At 42.1% G+C, this 8,500-nt stretch overlaps 1 pseudogene across 1 annotated transcript; it reads right to left on the reverse strand.

The window, feature by feature from the left end:
* Window positions 1-2,030: 2,030 nt before the first annotated feature.
* LOC308475856 (histone H2A.J pseudogene) lies at window positions 2,031-7,708 on the reverse strand (annotated as a pseudogene). Its single transcript, XR_013991644.1, has 2 exons — window positions 7,681-7,708; window positions 2,031-2,538 (listed from the first exon to the last, which is right to left on the reverse strand). The product of XR_013991644.1 is annotated as a histone H2A.J pseudogene (transcript).
* Window positions 7,709-8,500: the final 792 nt, after the last annotated feature.

Genomic DNA, 8,500 nt, shown 5'->3' on the forward strand with positions numbered 1-8,500 from the left:
AATGACCCAGAGAGAGTGGGCCAGTTCTGGATTTGGCCCACCATTACACAATAATCCAAGAGTAGAGTAGGGTGAACTATTTTGATATAGCTCAAAAAGTCTTTAAAACTGTAAGAAAATTCAAACTTTGAATTTTGCCCACCCAAACCCACAACAGTATTTTCAACACACAGTAGACTTCAGTGGCAGAAGCCTCTTGCACACAGAAGGTATTAATTAAAACAACAGCTTTCAAGTCCGAATTCAACTTCAGCTATGGGCAAATCCTCCTGTTCATTCCTGGGGAAGTGAATCACAGCCCAGTCGCTAAAGGGAACAGAACAGAGGATGACAACACTTTTTTTAAAAAAGGAGAAACAAAACTCTCTAATGGTCAAGCCCTGTTCCTTAATTGTCAAAGACTGGTGGAAGCCATCCTGTGGTTTTTCAAGTTAACTCGGCGAGCAAAACTCAATTTCATCTCCATCACGGGGCCTCATGAAGCTGAACTCGTAATGTATATTAAAACCTTGCAGGAGGTTCCAAAACACCATCTTGGTTTTATCTCATAGGGATCTAAAAGATATTTGAAGTTGTACATTTCAAACTCACATGCAGAAAACCTGAGACGTAAACACTTCGGTATGTTAATTTCAACATATCTTTCTTCTAATGAAAGCATTTTACATCAAATTAGAGGGTTGAAGGTACAGGTGGTGAAGCTGCAAACCGAAACATATCACCTCCATCTGCCTCAGCCATTACAGTGCGAACTGTGCGCATTAAGGTTGTGGTCCTAAGTGTGCTTATTTGAAAGCAAATCAACTGCTGTCAGCAAGAACGACTTGCAAGCAAATCTGGCTAGGATTGCATTCTGCAAGAAGCTGATTCACATTGACGCACACTCCTAACTGTGATATTACTTGGCTGCTTCCAAAGCTAGCTCAAGACATTTCTGGTAAAATGATTGGAAAGCTTGTTACAATCAAGCAGCAGATAATTTTGGTCAACTAAAACAAATTTTGAAACCTGAAGTGAAAGACAAGATGCTGCCCAGCCTGCTCCATTCTACATACAGAAGTCTAGCAGGCTGGCATTTTAATCTTACTTCAGCACTGATAAGATAGTACTCTCCACCTTGCCTGAGGGCAGCCAGCTAGCTTAGGGGGCACAGAGCAGGCTGCATGGAAAACACAAACAACTCTGTACTCCAAAGTGGCTGTCTTTGTCGGATGCTAAGGGTCACCACCTCTAGCTACTCCACCATTATCAAGCATGCGAAATGGTAAAGGGACCCCTGACCATTAGGTCCAGTTGTGACCAACTCTGGGGTTGCGGCGCTCATCTCGCTTTATTGGCTGGGGGAGCCGGCGTACAGCTTCCGGGTCATGTGGCCAGCATGACTAAGCCGCTTCCAGCGAACCAGAGCAGCGCACGGAAACACCATTTACCTTCCCGCAGGAGCGGTACCTATTTATCTACTTGCACTTTGACGTGCTTTCGAACTGCTAGGTTGGCAGGAGCAGGGACCGAGCAACGGGAGCTCACCCTGTCGCGGGGATCGAACCACCAACCTTCTGATCAGCAAGCCCTAGGCTCTGTGGTTTAACCCACAGTGCCATGCGCGTCCCTTTATCAAGCATATCCGGGGCTTATTAGATAACGGAGCACCCAATACCTGCTGGATGAGATCAATCACAGCCCAAGGTCATTACAAGAATTGCACTACTGCAGGGTCAAGAAGGTGGTGAAGCAAGCAATCAAGCTGGCCAGTGTCTAAGTTCATAGGTCAGTGGCTGGGAACCCATAGGTCTTAAAAATAACAGCTCAATTGCTTCACACAACAACTTGTGTGGGTCTGTAATGGAAAGTCATACAAGTAGGAAAGATACTGTAGCTAGTTCACAGGTCATTAGACACAACTGTTAAGGCTAATTAAAAGCATACAACATTTCTCTGTACATTATAGAATTTGCCTTTATTTTAACATTTAATAAACATTTAAAGTTTTTGTCTTTTGTTTTTTTACAACAGACCATACGAATGATGAATGCCCCAAAGAACAAAAGCTAAGCTTCTGACAATACAACCTTTCTGGCAGAGTCTGTTCTTGCAAGATACCGAAATGCTGAAAGTTTTATAATTCCTGGGATTCGGGGTGTCCTGTGGCTTCCTTACGCTGCAGAGTCTTCTTGGGAATAAGCTGGGAATGGATGTTGGGGAGAACTCCACCTTCCGCAATGGTCACATGTGCAAACAGCTTGTTCAGCTCATCATCGCTTCTGATCGCCAACTGGATGTGGCGTGGCCCAATTCGTTGCCTCTTGTTCTCATGAGCAGCATTTCCCGCCAGCTCCAGTAGCTCTGCAGTCAGATATTCCAACACGGCAGCCATGTACACAGAGGCGCCAACACCCACTCTGTCTGCATACCGACCCCGTCTCAAAAGACGTCCAATGCGGCCCACTGGGAACTGCAAGCCAGCTCTTGCACTTCTGCTTTTTTTTACCTTGATTGCAGGCTTTGCCGGCTTCTTGCCGCGCCCAGACATCTTGGATCCTACAAATAAGAGAGGAGAGCCCACCTCCATTACACAATGCAAATGGCTTTGTGAGGCGTCCAAAGCCTAGTTGACCTTCCTGCAATCTGGAAGGAAGAGTATTTGGAGAACCAAGCGCCTAAGAATTTTCTGTAATAACGACCTAGGATGTGGCGTTAAGATTTACATTCTTCTAAGCAGACTGGTTTTCTGCCAAATCAAGTTCAGCCATTTTAGGACCAGGTCAGCCAAAGAGCAGCTCTACACCAGTTGCTGGACTCCAATTCCCATCAGCCACAGCAACTACGATCCAGGCTGAAGGATTGTAGGCCAACAACATCTGCATACCATCCAGCATTTCTGCGATGAACATAAGGACATCATCTCATTCCATAATGATGATTTTACTATTTATACTCCATGCTTCTAATAGATATAAAAAATATAATAAAACCTTAAACAACGTTCCCTATGGAGTATTAACTTCAGATGGCTTGGGTGTTGGATAGCTCAATACTTTCCAACATTTCTCCAATTTAAATAGGGACATCCTAAGGAAAAATGGGACATTCCAGGATCAAGTAAGAAACTGGGATGCTTTTCTAAATCGGGAACGTCCCTGGAACACAATAGAAACACTTGGAAGGCCTGCATCCGAAAGGGCACCATGTTTGCTATCCCTGTTTAAAATAATGCTACCACCCCATAGTAAGGTATAGAAAGTGAGGAAGAAGGAATTTTTGCCACTGATAGCACAAAGTTTGTTCAGTCAGTAGCAAAAAGTGCTAGGACAAAAAGCTGCTAGAGAATTCTGCTTCATCAAAAAAGATGTCAGTGTCATATACCCACTTAGTAATTCTTTTAAAAATTATATAATTTTTATTCTCTAAAATACAGCTACATGGTGTTAAGTCAATGCAGGAGCTATGCCTCTTTACTAGGAATGTTATTGTATACGTCCAATGGTGGCTTGCTCCTCAGACCTTAGAAGGCCTTATGTCTCACCATACAGTTAAAAGTTTCATCTGCTATATTTCTTAAAAAACATGATTAGCCTACCATTAAAGGCCAAGCAGGGTTTCCCACCCCCCTAAAAAGCTTTTAAAAATTAAAAAGGAAAGGAAAATCTAACAGCAATCAGTAGTACACATAATATACGTGTGCTAATATATATTATTGTTAATCATAATGTATTTATTAATCATAACATATTATCTTTAAGCATAACATAGGCAATACTTATATGTATTAGTATTATATTATAAACTAATTAAACCACTTGCATTTTTTTTCATTTCAAAAAAACCCGCTCACCTTCTTATTACAGCAGACAACTACAAAGACAAGAGTTTTCTCCTCCTTTGACATAACCCTCTTTTTAAACCAATTTGTTCAGAACAGCTGCATCCAATTTGTCAGTATTTCTGACTTTAATGGATACCAATCCTTTTAATTTAAAGAAGTCCCATTGCGATCAATAGGGTTTGAGAGGGTATTTTACCACAATTATGACACTTTCGGAAAGCTAATTTTAATTCTCAAGGGAAGTAATAGAACCGTTCTATTCTGCCTTGGTTAGACCACATTCAATATGTTTTCCACCTACCAAGGAAACTTTCCACTGAGAGATGGAAATAGAGATATGGGTAACAGCTGGGTTTTATATGTTAAACAATGGAGGATAAACTATGGTATGTTTTATTTTACCCCTGCAGTCCCAATGACAACCTGAAACCTGCACAGAACCTGGTGGAGCCTAATTTGAACATCTGCTATCTCCTCTCAGGGCCCGTTTTAAGATTATGGGCTCCTCCATACTTATATTGAGCATTTATTATGGTTGGTTTGAATGTTATGACAGCCATAGCATATCAAAGCAGAGCAAACAGAAATGGACTTTGGTTTTAGAAGTTATCTTAAGAGAACTACACACTTTCTCTCTTTCAAGTATCCCCCACCCAGACTGTTTGGGGTCTCTTTTTGTCTCTCCTCAACTGTAACAAGCTGATTAGCAATTTCATTTCAGCTCAAGTTACCTCAGTAACTTGAGCCAATCTCCCTCCCTAAAAGGTAAAGGGACCCCTGACCATTAGGTCCAGTCGTGGCCGACTCTGGGGTTGCGGCGCTCATCTCGCTTTATTGGCTGGGGGAGCCGGCGTACACCTTCCGGGTCATGTGGCCAGCATGACTAAGCCGCTTCTGGCGAGCCAGAGCAGCGCACGGAAACGCTGTTTACCTTCCCGCCGGAGCGGTACCTATTTATCTCTGGTTCACCAGAAGCGGCTTAGTCATGTTGACCACATGACCCGGAAGGTGTATGCCAGCTCCCTCGGCCAATACAGTGAGATGAGCACCGCAACCCCAGAGTCGGTCATGACTGGACCTAATGGTCAGGGGTCCCTTTACCTTTACCTTTATTTCTCTGCATGGAGGAAGGAGATGGGAAAAGCTTTCCAGTTGTCTTGGACTGTAGGGGCTTACGCCTCCCCTTGCAAAATTTGTCTGGCAAGTATCTGTTAAGCTGCGCAAACTATCAATATGTGTAAGAAATTCAGGAACTAAAGTATTTACCATCACAAAAGAATGACCCAGGTTGAGCAATGATTGAACATTATTGGGTATCCTGACAGACAGGTTTTCTGCTGTAGACCGTCCCCCTGTGATGTATGTATGATGTTTTAGGAGGTGGTCTTGAGCTACAGGGGAGGCAATTCCAAAAGTCTATATAAGAGCTTGCACACCATTGTTCAGGGTTCCTCTCCTCCCTCCCTGCATGGGGGGAGTGAGGGACCCTGTTGCAACAGTTTAATAAAGATCATGCTTACTAGCTGCTTTGCTTCTCAATATTCTCTAGCTGGCCTCTGTTACTTTCTCCTACCAATAGAAAACCTACATAAGGACTCTATATGGGCTCTTTGTTACCCCATAAGGGAAAAGGGGCAGTTTTTTCTTATAACAGGGTTGTTATCTGGTGCTTGCTTTCAAGTGATGCATCAGTAGGTAGCAACAAAGCACAGAGTATCTAATAATAATAATAATAATAATAATAATAATTGCATTATTTATACCCCACCCATCCGGCTGGGTTTCCCCAGCCACTCTGGGCGGCTCCCAACAGAGGACTAAAAACAGAATAAAACTTCAAACATTAAAAACTTCTCTAAAAATAGATTACAGCAAAAGTGACAAAGAATCTCGTGGCACTTGGAAGGCCTCAGTAAATCTGTTAGTCTTTTAATAGTGCCACAAAGTTTGGTTTAGCCACGAACTGATACAATGCAATAGAAGCAGCTGACTTGTAAGCTTGTGCCATAATGGTGAGATATGTCCTACCGTGGAAGGACGTGTGGATCCAGAATTGGCCTCCACAGTCACAGACACACACACGGTTAAGACCATATTCATGGAAGACAATCTTACTCGGCTGTGAGTGATCACCAAAGAAGAAGACGATGTCAATGGTGAAGGCTTTAAAGTGCCACAATACTCCCAGAAGCTTTCCCTAAGCAAAACCAGCCCTCCCATTGGGTAGAGTGAGGCTACGGCCTCAGGCAGTTCATTTTTGGGGTGTCATAAAATGGCAGCAAATGGTAATGTATTCAGTGTGCTAAACAGCAGGACCAAATAAAGTGATGTAGAAGTGTGGCAGGTGGTATTTTAGTTCTCTGTAGCTCTTCAGATTCGGGGGGGGAGTACAAAAAAAAAGTTGTAACCGTGAGATGAGCTTGTTGACATCAGCCTTTTTTTGTTTTTTAATCCCCCACATTTACCTCATCCCCTGCTTTGTGCAACATTGTGTATGAAGAAAAAATGCAAATAATTAAATGATATTAATCTTGCATTTTTATATTATTGTAACTCTCCTTGGAAACATACAGTAAAGTTTGGAACAAAGAAATAAATGAAGAGCTATGAGATCAGCTTATAGACATCAGCCTAATTTATGTACTTTTGTTTTGTTTTGTTTTGTTTTGTTTTGTTTTGTTTTGTTTTTACCTTCTTCTTACTACTCATTTGCTTTGTGGAACATCTTGCCAGATGAAGAGTTCTGGAGAAAAATAGTTGCCACTCTTCTGTGACATTTTGGTTGGTGCCAGTAAAGGTAGTGCCCAATGGTGGATTTTGGAATGGTCCTGACAGCATTTGTTAAAAGCCTAAATCCTGAGAGTAAGCCTCATTTAAATCAATGGGGCTTGGTAGTAAATAAGGCAAGGGAAAGTAAAAAACAAACAAACCACACACCCAACTGGCTGAGTCTGCATTTAGTCACAAGGTGCTTCCAAATTATAGGAGGCATTCAAGTGCATAACAGAAATTTAGGTTTGTGCAATTTAAGTGGATTAAAATACTCTGCTGCCATAATACAACATATCCCCTCATGGACTTTTTGCACTTTGGAAAGTGACAGGAAATGAATTGAAAAGTGTGAGAGGAATGAATAATTAACAAGACATGTAAACACACAAGTAAATCAGGAGGAATAGTTTATCTTCCATTTATTTAAAGATATGAAAAGGTGGCTCTTAGCCATGTTTGTTTCCATCTTTAAGTAAAAACCAAAGTTTCCTTGGTAGCTAGAAAACATATTTAGTGTTAATCATGCTATACCCTCCTTCAGAATTGAAATTAGCTTTCTGAAAGTGTGATCATCATTCTATTGAAATACCTACTGATCACAAGGGAACTTCTCTAAAGTAAGAGAATTGAGTTCTGCCACCAAAATAGCCAAGTTGAAACCAATTCAGTCAGAACTACTGGGAAAGTGGATACAGCTGAGGGAACTTTCAGTCAAACACAGCTGATCCCCACATTAGCATCAACAGAGGAGTTTAAAATGAGAGCCATGTTCAAAAAGGAGGAAATTATTTCGTTGACTGGAGAAGAGTCATAACTCAAGTGTTTCACTGAAGGAGGTGAGTGGTTTTATTTTTAAAAACATGCTAGTGGTTTAATTATAAGGTAAGATTAATAATAAATGTTAGGTTTAAAGAGCTAGCTATGTATGCTGCTGAGGGCTACTGGAATTCCATCCCTCCCTTGACTTGCATAAGCTTTTTAGAAAAATGTGATGTATAAAGTCAAAAATGCTCATATTGGCCTGCCAACAGTAGATTAATCAGTAGTATGAGTTTTAGAAATCCAGTAGATCAGACATTCCCAACCTGCGGCCCTCCAGATGTTTTGGCTTACAACTCCCATGATCCCTAGCTAGCAAGACCAGTGTCCAGGGATGATGGGAATTGTAGTCCAAAACATCTGGAGGGCCAAAGGTTGGGGATTCCTGTAGTAGATGAAGCTTTTCATTGTATGGTGAGCCATTAGGGTCTCTAATGTCTTGAGAACAAGCCACATTATAATATTCCTAATAGGGAGGCATGGCTCCTGCATTGGTTTAACACCATGTAGCTGCGTGTTATCAGGGGCAAAACTCTTCAATTTCCCTAGCTTTCTATCACTTACCATTGAGTAGTGGGATTGTTTTGAAACAGGTACAGCCCAGCTGGTGCCCTTTGCATGTTTTCATCCTTCAGCCTGGGTCATAGTTGTTGTGGCTGATGGGAATTGGAGTCCAGCAACTGCTGTGGGGCTTCCCTTTGGCTGACCTGGTTCTAACATGACTGAACTAGCAGAAAATTGGTCTGTTTATCTTAAGGCCACATTCTAGGTCATTATTACAGCAAGTTCCTAGGCGCTTGGTTCTCCAAATACTCTTCCTTCCATATTGTTAGCAATATGACAAAGCCATTTGCATTGTGTAATGGAGGTGGGCTCTCCTCTCTTACTTGTAGGATCCAGGATGTCTGGGCGTGGCAAGAAGCCAGCAAAGCCTGCAACCAAGGAACAAAAAAACAAGAGTGCAAGAGCTGGCTTGCAGTTCCCAGTGGGCCGCATTGGACGTCTTTTGAGACGGGGTCGGTATGCAGAAAGAGTGGGTGTTGGCGCCTCGGTGTACATGGCTGCCGTGTTGGAATATCTGACTGC

The sequence above is a fragment of the Podarcis pityusensis genome (genome assembly GCF_964106645.2).
Source record: "Podarcis pityusensis genome assembly, chromosome: 4".
In the NCBI taxonomy this organism is placed as follows: domain Eukaryota; kingdom Metazoa; phylum Chordata; class Lepidosauria; order Squamata; family Lacertidae; genus Podarcis; species Podarcis pityusensis.